Source organism: Crassostrea angulata, chromosome 3 (genome assembly GCF_025612915.1).
Source record: "Crassostrea angulata isolate pt1a10 chromosome 3, ASM2561291v2, whole genome shotgun sequence".
In the NCBI taxonomy this organism is placed as follows: domain Eukaryota; kingdom Metazoa; phylum Mollusca; class Bivalvia; order Ostreida; family Ostreidae; genus Magallana; species Magallana angulata.
The window spans coordinates 23,256,908-23,271,121 of NC_069113.1; the positions used below are offsets into that span (position 1 = coordinate 23,256,908).

General features: G+C 31.7%; 1 long non-coding RNA gene across 1 annotated transcript; it reads right to left on the minus strand.

The window, feature by feature from the left end:
• Window positions 1–4,962: 4,962 nt before the first annotated feature.
• Window positions 4,963–9,149, minus strand: LOC128176419 (uncharacterized). The gene is made up of 2 exons (XR_008242787.1): window positions 9,089–9,149; window positions 4,963–5,066 (listed from the first exon to the last, which is right to left on the minus strand). It is a non-coding gene; the product is annotated as an uncharacterized LOC128176419 (long non-coding RNA).
• Window positions 9,150–14,214: the final 5,065 nt, after the last annotated feature.

Genomic DNA, 14,214 nt, shown 5'->3' on the forward strand with positions numbered 1-14,214 from the left:
ACTGACCCTCAAATTTCATTTGTTCAGTTGAAATGCTTTCCTAAAGCATTGTAGATAATGAAAACAGAAAAATAGAATTTGACCAAAATCGTGACCATGCCCCTTTGATAATTACATTTACATATATCTATGGTGCTCCGATAGGGCCACTTCAACCTTAGGGCGAAGATGCGAAGTTACAAAGGCGATAGTGCGAAGGCGAAGGAGCAAAAGTGCGAAGATTCGACGACAAAGCGCAAACATGTGATGCCTAAAGTGCGAAGGTGTGAAGGCGAAGGAGCGATACTACTATCGCTCCTTCCCAACTTCGCACTCTGGCCTTCGCCTCTTCGCACTTTTGCCTTCGCCTTTTTTGATTGCATTCAGCAAGTCTCGGTCGATTACATGGAATTTAATGCAGGCACCGTACTCGCCAATGTTTTCCGATTAATCCAGACTATTATTGGTACGCATGCGCTAGGCCATCGCGCTTGCTATGAATGTTTATAAATATTTTAATGTGTACATGTGACAAATATGTTTACCATTATCTATTCCACACAAAATTTAATGTCTGCCATAATGTGTACATATGCACTTCCAGACTCCTATCACTTACCAGCCGTCTGTTTACCGTGGACCAATCACAGTAACATTCCAATTCCATTATGAGACACTCCTTGCTCATGCATGGATCTAGAGGGGGAGAGGGGTCCGTCCCCTCAAAAAAATTCAATATTAATAATTCCAAGCAGTAAAAGGGGAGAGGGGGTCCGGACCCTATCCCACTGGATAATTTAATTTTATTAATTTTATAAAAATAAAATTTCCGAAATATGCCTCGGAACCCTTTAAACGATAGAGAGCTCTGCAATCATTAATCAAAGTACTGAAGAACTGACGGGAGTTGATTTTGTCTATGTTTATTCATTTTTTAAATCAATGATATGTTATTTTGCATGACAAGTACATGTATACGTAGTTTGTTATTTGAATTACGCATATATTTATAATATGAGTTTTTGAACTTTTTCGACTAGAATGTCGAGAAACCTCCATATGAATCATGTTAAATAATATCTAAAGATAAAATTAATTCAATCAAACTATGTATCAGTGGTAGAAATATTTCTCGAAAATTGTATGGATCCAAGCAATATTGAACTCTAGTCTCGTTCAACCAAACGCTCGGCTGACACCGTAAATCTCCGACAAGGGTTTACGGAGACAGCCGAGCGTCGAGTTGAACGAGACTATATTAAACTCTGGCGTAGGAATACATACGACTACAAAAAATATTTTAATTGTTCGTACCATTTAAAATCTGACTATTTTTAAGGTATTTGTAAATAAGTTTCCTTGAAAAACAATGCTTAAGCATACATTACATAGAATTCATCAATTATTTTCAAGAACTAAGTCTTGTCAGGAGCAATGATTTGTGCTGAGGTCCAAACACTGTTTCACTTTCGGTTTGTCCGAGTGACTGCATAATAGGTAATCACAGATTACAAAGCTCACCGTGACGAGGCATCACCTTAATCACACCTCACAGCCTACTCAATATTCAAGGTCATGAACCCTAGGGAGCATTCATTATTGTCCCCAAGAGAGACAATTCTTGAAATCGTGCATTGACTATAGTCTGTTTCTTTATCTTATTAAAATAGATAAATTCAGAAAAGTTTTCAAAGTATTATAATTATATATAATACATATAACAATGAGTATAAGGCATGAAAAATGCATGAAAGTACAGTATCAAATGAAGTACTGTATTATGTTAATTGAAAAAAAATACACAGGTTGGAAGAGATCTTTTTTAAAATAAATTTTCTCAATTAATAAAATTGCATATATGAATCTTTAAAAATCATAAAACCAATAGACATGCAGTTAAACATAAATAAAGTGATATATTAAATGGATAGGATATACTGTACAGCAATAAAATATTTAGATGTCATATTTCATATGAAAGGTAATTCAAAATTAATCACTAGACTTGTTTCAAAAGCTCCATACCATTTAAACGATGAAATGGTTGCAGTAGGCCTATTTGTATCTAGTTTAATATAATGAAAATAAATTAATGACCCCTATACATCATTCTAAGAAAAAATAGAGTAATTGACATGCTGTTCTAGAAACTAAAGTGATATGTTACAGGGATCAATAGGATATACTGTGCAGCAATATTAGATATAAATGGTATAAATTTCTGTGGCTTTGTTTCCAAAAATATGATTAAAGGGGAAAAACTTATATTTTAATTCTTTTTCATCTTATATTAAATAATATTCTTAAAAACATTTTTATTTGTATTTGATGGCTAAAACTTAATATTTTTCTGTCAATTTCTTCTGTTCATGAACATGACCTATACATTTATCAGACAATTGTTATATATATTATGTCCATTTCCAATTGTAACTGAGTATTTTTGTTCTGTTTGTATACAAAAGAGTATATTAGAAAACTTATATAAAATAGCAATGCCAAATTTAAATTAAATAAAGATAGCTGTTTCCAAACATGTTACATGTATATAAATATGTTATATAAAAACATATAGTAGATGTATAGGAAAAATACAAAATAAGTGCACTCGATAAAAAGTTTGTTGGTATTCATTATGTGAACACTTATTGTTGAAACAATTCATACAGTAACATTTAAAGTGCCCACACCTTTTTTATGTAACATAAATAAGAATGTTATGAATGATGTGTATAGAACAAATTCTTCTGTGGTTGGCTTCATGAATCTTGAAAAGATGGTGTGAGTTGGTAAACAGGCAGAACAAGGTTCCATCCTAATCTTCATGCATTCCATTCTAGAAATATTCATTAATGTCATGGTCTGGAAACTAAAATAGAATAAACATAAAGTGTTAAAAGAATTAATTTTTGCAAACATTGTGCACTCATCAAATACTTATATATTACAATGCAGTTATTTCAAGAATGTGCTATAAAGTGATACTGACAATGTAATCTTTTCTAATTTTGTACATACATGTATTACATCATTTTGCCGCTAATTTTAAACCCAGCTGACAGTTTCTTTATCTTTTTATTATATATATAATGTCAAAAGATAGTTGCATCATGTGCATGTATTTTCAGAAATTTTAAAAGCCATAAAAACATTTTAGCCCTACAAAACACTTTTAACTTTTCAAATTTTGTATAAACAAATCAAATATGTACTAATATACCAGTATTAAAGTCACAAGTGATATACATTTTAAAGCAATATAACTTGTACGAGAAATCAGGAAACTTGGGTCAATCAAGTCTGCACACATGTGAAAAATGTAATGAATCAAATATTTAAAACAGAATCACCAGAAACCATCTGCCTTTGTTACCAACTGGTGTAACTTCAAAGATATTTAGATTTCCAGTGGACAAAAAGATGTTGAACAAAGATCAGTCATAAACTCTTATGTAACAAATGAATGTCTGTATGAGTTTCAACTATCAACATTCTATGTACACCAAAATAAGATTGTGTCAATAACAAAAACTAATCTGAAAAAAATATTTACAACATAAGAAATTCATGGGATTTCTGCAAATCACATTCTCTCAGAGCTAGAGTGTGAAAGACATTTCTTTAAGTTTAAATAACATTTTCAAACTCCCGATATTCCTTTCAGAGGTAAAAATTCCCACCACTTCAAAAACCGATAATCATGCAGTGTTGCAACAAGATGCCCAGTTGAAAGTACCTTCAGCTTCAGCAGACTTGACTGGGTCATAAGCAATATCAAATTGACAATATCTTCTATATTCCTGATCTTCAGATCATCTGGGGGCCACAGGTAAACATGTAGATTGGAAGAAAAAAGACAGTGACACTATCATAACAAAGCTAAAGGATGTGTCCAAGATTACACTTGTTATGGGCACATGCAGTATCTGAGACATGGGTCAAAACATTATCCTAATAACAGCCATACCAACTCATTGAGTGGGAAATGACATATATATGTAACTAATAAATGTGTCATGGCTTTTCATACTCCTCTCTCTCTCTCTCTCTCTCTCTCTCTCTCTCTCTCTCTCTCTCTCAATTGTATAAGTTATATTTACACAACAAATACAGACCCTTGATTAATAAACACTCTCATCGTAAATAGATACATGTAAATAAGACATAAAGTTAACAGTTTGAAAGAGATAAACGTTTATCAAAACAACATGTACGTGTCGAGTAAATTCTGTATGGAAATGACTGAAGCCAGTGAAGGCATGATTGACACAAACACAATATTCTAGGAATAACATACACTATTTTTTAACGTATACTAGGTACCAATATGTGTAAAAACTGACTATAATACACCTGCATAGACATTTCATACTAAAACATGTCCTCCAAGTCACATTTCACAACGACCCTTATTTATTTACATTTTGGTAACACATGCAGTGGAATTATTGCACTGCAGGTTTTTAAAAAGGTATTTATCTACTTTAACATTGTAAGTAAGTATGTTCTTACCGATACATGGCTACCCCCTAGCACGTTTCAGATTGTTGACAAAATCGAAAACTGCTCTTCATGTAGGCACGGTAAAGGATTTTTTTAAATTAAAAAAATCAGATTTTTTGTTACAAATAGTGTTAATATTATCTTTCTCAAGCTATTTGTAACTTATTTGAGCTCCATATCTCGTAAAGTAAAAAAGTTACAGCGTTTGGAAAAACCACCCCCTGCCAATTTACACTGTTGGATAAGTAGAAAAATGTCCATGGGGTATTGGATTATAAAAACCCCAGAAAAAGTTTTTCTGAAACAAATTATTCATTAAACACCATGTAAGACTTGAGAAATATGCATTAGATATCATGTGCAATTAATTAAATGTATGATGTTCAGTGCTCATCTGATAAATCTGAGCTATAATTAAAATGGTAATACAAATTACTCAACTTGTTATTACCAAGTCAACTAAAAAGTAGGAAACTTCAAGACAATTAATACAATTTTTAATTAAGGAATGTTATATGATACATTTTTTGGTACACGTATTTTCAACTTCATGTCCTCTGCGTCTGATCCGATTCTGTTGAAATCTGAAATGAAAAAAAGTTCAATAATATTACCAAGTGCATATCATTTTCACAATGCTAGAATGAATAAGCTAATTATGTACAGTTGAAAATTTAAAGATATTTTTCTATAAAATTTATAAGAAGTGAGCATATAAATTCAAAATCATGTAATATTGTGCATATACAGTATAAAATTTCAGCAATATAAAATGAAATTATGATTAATCTTAAATTGATGTAGACCAATCAATCTGAGGGCAAGCAGTCAATGTTACCGGTAAAAATGAATACAAAATTTACAGTTTTACTCAAATTATATCTTCTTCAGGGCATTAGATTAATTGTTAAATATGATAGTTTAAGAAAAACTAGGCATATGTTAAGTGTTAAAATAAATGCAAAAATAGTGTAATTGTGTAGTTAGTATTTTGGTGCGATGTTCAAGACAAATTCAATCTGTGTACGTGTATTTGGTGCACCTCTGAAACAAATTGTCTGTGCTAAATTGTGCATTTCCCAGAGTGTTTCAACTTGTGTATTAGCTCCAGCAATTAAATTATTTTTCTTCCTAACCTCCGGAACAATTCTCAAATTCCCTTCTTTATAATCGTCTTTTAACTTGTATGTGTAAATAGCCACTGGGTTAGACTGATCATTTAAGTCACAATCAAATACAACATTATAAAAGTCAGGAAAACCTTTTACAACACTAATAACCCTTCCAGGACATTCTCCTTCATTGAACTTGTGAATTATTTTTTTACCAACAAATAGAGGATTCTTATGATTTGTCCTTTCCTCCAATGGTCCTTCTGCAGCATCCTGAATTAACTTTTTTAGGTTTTCTGTAAGTTTTTCCAATGAATAGGCTTTATTTTTTCACTCATTTGAAATAATTTTTTGTCATTGACACTTTGTTTCAAAACTTTTTGTCTGAACCTTAATTGTGCTAATATTGCTTTCTTTTTTTCAGCCAGACCTTTTAACTCATCCAATATTTTGTCAACATCTTCTGTATTTTGCCATAAGCCATAGTAAAGGACATCATTGGTGTACTTTGACTTTTTTTCAACAAATTCCTCTGTTTATTCTCCAGTGCTACTTGTTTTTCTCTCAACTTAACTTTTCTGTTGTTCTCTATTTCTCTCAGTCTTTCAATGTACTTTTCCTTATTTTTCTACCATCCTTTATACTATCCTTTATTACTGATTCTCTTTCATTATCTGGAAGGGACTCTAACCACTGCGACGTCTTATTGAATACAAACATAAGGAAAGCCTCATTAGTTATTGTGGTAGAATTTGGTCGATAGTGTAGAAAGAAATCAAGAATACCAAAAACTCTCTCTGGAATTTTATTGTGGGGGATCACAGACTGAGTTTGTTGTTGAAGGTTTGCAGATGCATCATAGAATCTACCACCAGGAAGTTGTTCTTCATGGCCTTTTGCAGCAATTTGTGCAGTCCTTTAAATATTAATTGAGCACATGCACAGGCTATGCCATCAATGTTTTCATCTGGTTGAATGAGCATATCATAAACCTTATCTCTTTCCATAATTTCAGCACAAAATGGATGGTCTTCCCCAGAAATGAAAGCTGTTGCATCTTGGCTCATTTTGTCAAAATATAATAATAAAGTTTGGTAATCTTGATTTAGATCTAATACATGCTTGTTACTCTCTATGAGTCTCCACAATGGACCTGTAACAATTTTTGCCAAAATTCCAAGAACTTTGCAACAGGCAATCACATATGGCTTTTTAACAAGGGACAAAGTTAATTTCTGTAACCTATTGGATGCTCCATGAACTTTTTCGAAAAAATGCCTGATATTTTTGTGATGAAAAAATGCAATTTGACCCATGAGGAATATTACATTAAACCTATTCCCTCTAAAATCAACAAAGTGTAAATTCTCATCCTTAGATTTGCAGTAAGTGTGAAATGCACCATAGCAACCATTTTTTTTTCATCACCCCCTCTCGAAAAACACTTACTACAAAAACGAATAATTGAAATGGTATGAGGATCAGATGAATATATTGGAATATCAGAAGAATCTTCATCCTCTGATTCATCATCTAGTTCACATTTTTCATGCTCTTGTAATTTTTAAAAAGCTAAAAGAATGGGTGAGATACATTCTGCAAAATTGACAAGCATGTGGAGTCCACAAAAGAAATTGTTCAATTTTTCTGCAATTTTTTGTTCATCCTCTGTTAATTCATTCCAAGTGGGAATAAATTTAGGCAATATTTGACTTCTGTAGTCTTCAAGTAATGCACAAAAAGCAATATTTGTCTGTGCCCTATCTGACATGAAATTCTTTATATTAACTAAAATGTCATGTCCACTGGAAATGTGATTACTTTTATATGTTTGGCACATATCTATGATATCATTAAGTATTTCTAGGAATGTATCCATGGTTGTTCTGGCTGCTTTGTCAACCATTTCTCTTAGTCCCAAAAAATACACAGTTTGGCTTTCATCACTAACTAAAAACGTTTGATATATCTTCCCAAATTTTCTTGTCTCATCGCCGTAGAGACAAGTGTTTGGGGGGTACCAAGTACTGTTGTCAGTTGCCTGTGACCTACAGCAATTTTTTCTAAAACAATGTTATCAACAGTTTTTCTAGACGGTACAGAATTTGGTTTTTTCCCAACAAGTTTTAATACTTCTTCAATGACTGGCCCTACATTTTGAGAAGACACATTATAACTTGTTCATGATACACTGTCTAGTACTTACATTGTATGTGTTTGATTGTGGGTCTAACAACTCTGTTTCTATGTTGTCTTGCAAAAGTGAATGATCAGTCCTAAGATCTTTTATTTCTGCTCTTAACTCGTCTAACTTGTCATTATCAATACAATGAATTTTGTTAGACATATCTGTAATTGTTTCATTGGCTTTAACTAGTTTGTTGTTTATGTCCACATTTTGGTCTTTTAAAGCATTAATTTCCCTTAAACAATCAGACACTTTATTTCTTTCTTTACAAATGATATTTTCCAGTTTCTTTATTTTTGAGTTACACAATCTGAACTTTGATGCCCTTGAAAGTTTTCTTTGCAACAAGACATTTTTGTATCGTAATGCCTCTTTCCTTTTTGAGATTTCATTCAGTTTCCGATTCAAGTGATTTATTTCAGCAGATAGTGTTTTGATTTTTGAGGATTTCTTGTTGGTTTTAGTTTTTGATTTTTTCCCCTGTTGACTTAATTAAAAAAAAAAGTGATCTTTTCAATTGAAGTATTTCTTTATTGTGTATTCTCTCACTTTTGGCAAATTCATTGGCTTGGTCAAACCTGACATTTGTTATTTCTTCAGTTGTTTGTTTCTTTACTTCATTAAGGTCTAAAGCTAGCTTTTCACACGTTTCTTTATAAACTGAGTGTTCAATTTTTTTTAATTTTCCTTCTGGAGGAGCTGCTGTATGTATTGGAACTGTGAAACTTTCATTCTCAAATTGCTCTAAGCATTTCCTCTTTTGCTTGTAAGCTTTGATTTATATCTGTGTAGCTTTGATTTTAGAGCAGGAATGTTAATAAGCTCACAATCAGTGTTGGTGTGCAAGGAAAATGCATCTCTCAAAAAATTTGAAGTGTTTTTGAACAGACTTTGGTCAAAAATTTCAATTGCAGTCTTTACATTTATTGTGTTAAGGTTTTCCATAGAAGATTATTTGCAGTAATTGCTACAGATAGTCAGGTAAACCACAAGCTTTTTTCAGTTCTTTCATCATTGAACGATAGACAGTGATGTTCATGAACTCTTCAGCAAGCAAATCTTTCAAAACATTGCCAATTTTTTTGTCTGTGTATCGTTTCAATTCATGTACGAGTAGTTGTTTTAAATGTTTCTGATTATGTTCAATTATGTACATTTGTAAATGGTCCTTAATCATAAGAATTTTGTTGGGCAAATCATCGCTTAAAAACGTATGAATTGCTGAAATCCCCTCGCTACATATTTCACAGGAAAAAGAGCCTATTAAATTGACTGCTTTTTCTAAAATAGCTTGTGGAAGATTTACTTCATCTTCTTCTGCTCCTGAACTTTTATAATCCAGATAATCCATGAAACATTCAATCTGATAAAAACAAAATAGAAATATAACTATTGAAGCTACTTGAAATAGTTAGAGACAATTGTGAAAAATTTTGCCTCTGATATAGTGTCAAATCATAAAATTTAGATTTCAAACTACTAATTAAAATCCCCAATTAAGAAACTGGAAGATATCTTTTATTCATAAATCTTATCATATATATATACTGGTTGCAGTTTGGAGGGGGGGGGGTTAATAATTTTCCATTTTCAATTGACAAATGTAAACATCAAGGTGATTTTTTAAATTCTATTAATTTTCAAGAAATTGCATGCAAGCAAAGATTTTTATGTTTAAATATTTACAGGTAATTTTTCAATCACAAAGACTTCGAAGTAACACAACTGGTCAGTGGTGTTCCTTTTGAATCCACTGATTTAATAAAACTATTTCCATTCAATTTTATGTCTTCCAAAGGCTGGTACGTCTTTTATATATATATATATATATATATATATATATATATATATATATATATATATATATATATATATATATATATATATATATATATATATGCATATGCGTAGGAAAATAGTGAAGCATTGATATTTTATAATTTATTTTAAAATTAAAACCAACAAAAAAACCACAAACTATAAAGAAATTGCCCTAAGTGAACCTTGTATACAAGGACGATCATTTATTGTTACGTCACAATATACATACTGCCACATTTTCCAGCACTTTATTTTTAAAAAAAAGTACGGGAAAATGTCGTGAACCATTGACGCCACATAACCTTCAAGAACTTTTTTCAAAATTACTGAAACATAAGTTTAATTTATTCCTTAAAAGACAAGCAAATGAATGCCACAATCTTTACTTTAGACAACATAATTACCATATAATTATTCATAAAAGCGTCTTGCTATGAACATGTTCATGTTCATATTGGATCCGCCTTCCATTGACCATGATTTGATAAGTTAAAATTCAATTATGCATAATTACAATCGTTCGAAGCATTAAAAAAATGTCCACTTTAATTTATTTATGATAGGAAAATTACTTAAGTAATGAATATATAATTTAACTTTTACCTGAGAGTTTTCTCATGTTGATCCGGCCATATCGAAAAAGCATGTGGTGGAATTTGAAAGCGAAGCTTTGTGTGCTCCGTTTGAAATCAAGGGCAGGCAATCCATTCTATTTCGATATAGAGGTGGTCTTTAAATGATTATTTTTTTCTGTGCCCGAAGGTAAATCAGTATTTACTTTTTAAAAAGGGCACTATTTATATTTTTTTCAAAATATAGTGTCTGTTTAAATAGCGTATACCGGATATATAAGTTTCTGACACAAATTTTAGCTTTTGCTTAAACGACATTCTTAAGTTACAAAGTTTAAAAATGTTTTAATTAAAAATACGCAAGCTGTAATGCTTTTTCTTAATTTACCGCTTTATCAAAAAGCAGTCCGTCCAGTATTGGCTGCGAAATTCGCCGATGTACGTGACCTACTTTCACTTTGTCCGCCATAGAAAAATACGAAAATATTGAGACACTTTCATCATAACATTATTCGCCTTTTGCTTTATCGTGCCTACTTCATGCTGTTTCATGCTGAGCAATATTAAACGAGATAAGACTAATCACCCCAAACTTCGATTTCACATTAATAAACAATTGTTCTGCAACTTTAAATAATTTAAAAAGTTTGCCGCTGGAATAAACATAAACTTTTACTTACTTTTTCGATCTAAACTCCTCTCTCGATTTGCAAGAGTCTTGAACTGGTCTCGTTTAAATCCCGTAAATTGATGTATTTAGGCGTTCTCTGGGTTTTTTACTTTTTCGTTGATATAAAAATCAGAAACGCTCCGATTATGCTAATAAGGCTGTGAGGTGTGTTAATGAGGGATCACCTTTATGAGACCACCTATATCATATTATATGAAAACCATCCTTTAAGATCTTGGATATTCATGGATTCTGTTTTGACACAATATCGTATATCATCTGTTTAAACATTGTATGATAATCACATGTTCATATGTTAATCAATACAATAATATAAAATTAAAATTGCATCCCATTATACTTACAATAATGAATATATATCATATAATACCATAAAATACCGTAAAAAGTTGTGAGATATCATTATTCTGCCTGGTGCAGGCAGATAGCTAACTATGCACATCGCAAACAAAAGTCACACGGGTTTCATGATTTTTTTTGTATGGAAACGTTGCCGTCGGGTAATATATTGGTAAAAAAACTACAACAAATAGAAAAACAATTTACTAAATAGGAAAATATGAAATCTTACTTCATATATCGAAAAAATATGTAAATTACGTTAAAGACCATAATGGCGTGCCTTACTTTTAAGAATGTTTTATCTGTAAAATAAATTTCCATCTTTAACTATACTTCAAAAATACAACTTAATACTAACAAATTTAAGCAATTACATAAATAAACTAGATCTCGTTACGAGTAACGAATATGTCTTCCGTCCGATTAGTTTTATACGATACAATGAAATATCGATATTATCTGCCAAATCTGAGATCCTTGTGAAACCAGTTTTTTTTCAATCTCGAGACTAGAAAGTGATTAATAGAAAAAAAAGCTAGTAGTTCTTGTGCATTTACCTAGTGTACATCACTGTTTATTATGCTAGATGAAACACCTAAGAAAATCTGTTAGACTTGTTAAAAACATGGATTGTTTGAACCTTCCGGTGAGCACCGGAAGTGACAATTGACAAAATTAAACCCGTTGAACACATCTTCAATCAATTGTCTATCATTCATAAAAGTTTCATGTCTCAATCACTTACAGTGACTAAAATCTCGCGGATATCAAATTTATATAATGGATAGCTACTTAAGATATTTGATATAACACACCGGAAGTAGCATTGTATAGTTAAAATATATAAGATCGTGTACTGATATATTCATTCCATGTAAAATATACAAAATAAGGGGGGAAAATAATTTTTAAGTGCTTCCGGTGACAACCGGAAGTGATGACGAATCAATCAAAATAAGGTAAACACAGATACATACTTCAGGCTATTATCCAACAAAGTTTGGTTGTTCAAGTCGTCACCGTATTTGATTCTCGTGTAGTCATTTCTTTTTTGGCTCTTGACAAGGAAGTGGACAAACGGAAATTCTCATTGAAAATAAAAGTTAGTATTTCATGAACATAAGACCACTGTACTTTATTGTTTATCAATTTTAATAAACTTGTCAAAGAAATAGTTAAACTTTCAAACAGCTTGATTTGTTTGAACCCTTCCGGTGAGAACCGGAAGTGACGATCGACAAAATAAAAGTGGTTTAACACATTTTCTATCAAAAGTTTATCATCTTTCTTAGTCTGGTGTATTGATCGCTTGACTTTCTGACATCTTGTGGGTAAAACAGTTAAAAAAAAGTTTTAAAAAAGACTATCTGAGATATTTTAAATATCTCACCGGAAGTAGAATTTTTTTAATTTATTTAACATTGGATAGATGACATATGTAAGGATTAATACTTATACTTTATATCTATATGAAATAAAATTAATGCAAAAAAATAATTTTTAGAGTGCTTCCGGTGACGACCGGAAGTTATGACGAACAAAACAAAAATAATTTGAAGACATCTACATGTACAACTATAGATCTATAATCCTACAAAGTCTGAATGCCCAAGTCCTAATCATTATTGAGACCTCAATGTCACAAGATTTTTGACGCGGGACAGCAAACGGACGACAGGAAATGAACTTTGGAAAAAAAATGAAATAAATTCCTGAGGATAAAGTTTTGATCTATCACTCCTGCAAATTTCAAGAAAATCTATCGACCCATCTCTCAGAAATCTTGTAGACAAAAAAATGGGAACAAAATTCGTACCCAATTTTCGAGCCAAAATGAGCTCCTAAGAATGGCGCCACTGGCGTAAAACAAAAACAATAGGCTCAACTTCAGACTGTGGTCTACCTATCCTGAAAATTTCATATACATGTCTCTGATAGTTTCAGAGTTTAAGTGTGCACAAAATAGGTCGTAAATACAAACAAATGGCTGATAAATCGGTACCGGAAGTGACAACAAGAAAATTATCAAAAATGTATTAAGTTCATATCAAGTCTAATCATCTGTGAAAAAATTGTGGAAATCGGTCTAATAATTTTCGAGAAATCGTCTGCACAAAATTCGTGGGGGAAAAAAACACTAGATACGATCTCGTTACGAGTAACGAGTAGGTCTTCCGTTCAATTTCTTAAACGATACCATTAAAACATCAATGAAATTTCAGAATTCCCCCTCAACCCCTTCCTTTCAGATAATGTATACGATTGTCAATACCCTTTACAATGTTTAACAAAGTGTTTTGCTTTTTCACATTCAGCACATTTAAGATTTAATATTTTAGTTCCTTAAAATCCCAAATTATGTCATCAATGGGTGTGGCAATGCGTGTTACAAACTGATATTATTACGATCAACAACTTTGCTTCTATAATGCATTACAAAATCTTGATCGCTTTTAAGTTATGTGTAAAAGGCTTTAAAAGTGTTTTGGCTCCTAATTTAAGGGGCCAATCCCTTTTTGTTAATTTCATACGAAAGGTCTCAAGCATACTAACCTTTTTTGTTCTTACACCCATCTTAAATTGTTGTTCATTTTTGAGATACAAATAATTGAATATTTTAGGGGCCAGCCCTGGAGATACTTAATGGGGACAGACATTGGTGTTTTGATTAGTGAAATCGCTATTACGTCATAAATGGGCGTGTCAATGATTTGTTCTGTTAGATATTGTTACGATCAACAACTTTGCTTCTATACTGCATTACAAAACCTTAATCATTTTTAAGTTATTTGTAATAGAGTTTACGAGTGCCTTGGTCCCTAATTAAAGAGGCCAGCCCCTTTTTCTTGATTTTGTTGAAAAGGTCTTTAGAATACTAACACATCTTGTTCCTGTACTTATTAGAAGTTGTTGTTAATTTTTGAGATATTAATGATTGATTATTTTAGGGGCCAGCCCTTCAGATCCTTTATGGGGACAAACATCATACATGTCCAAGACCAACTT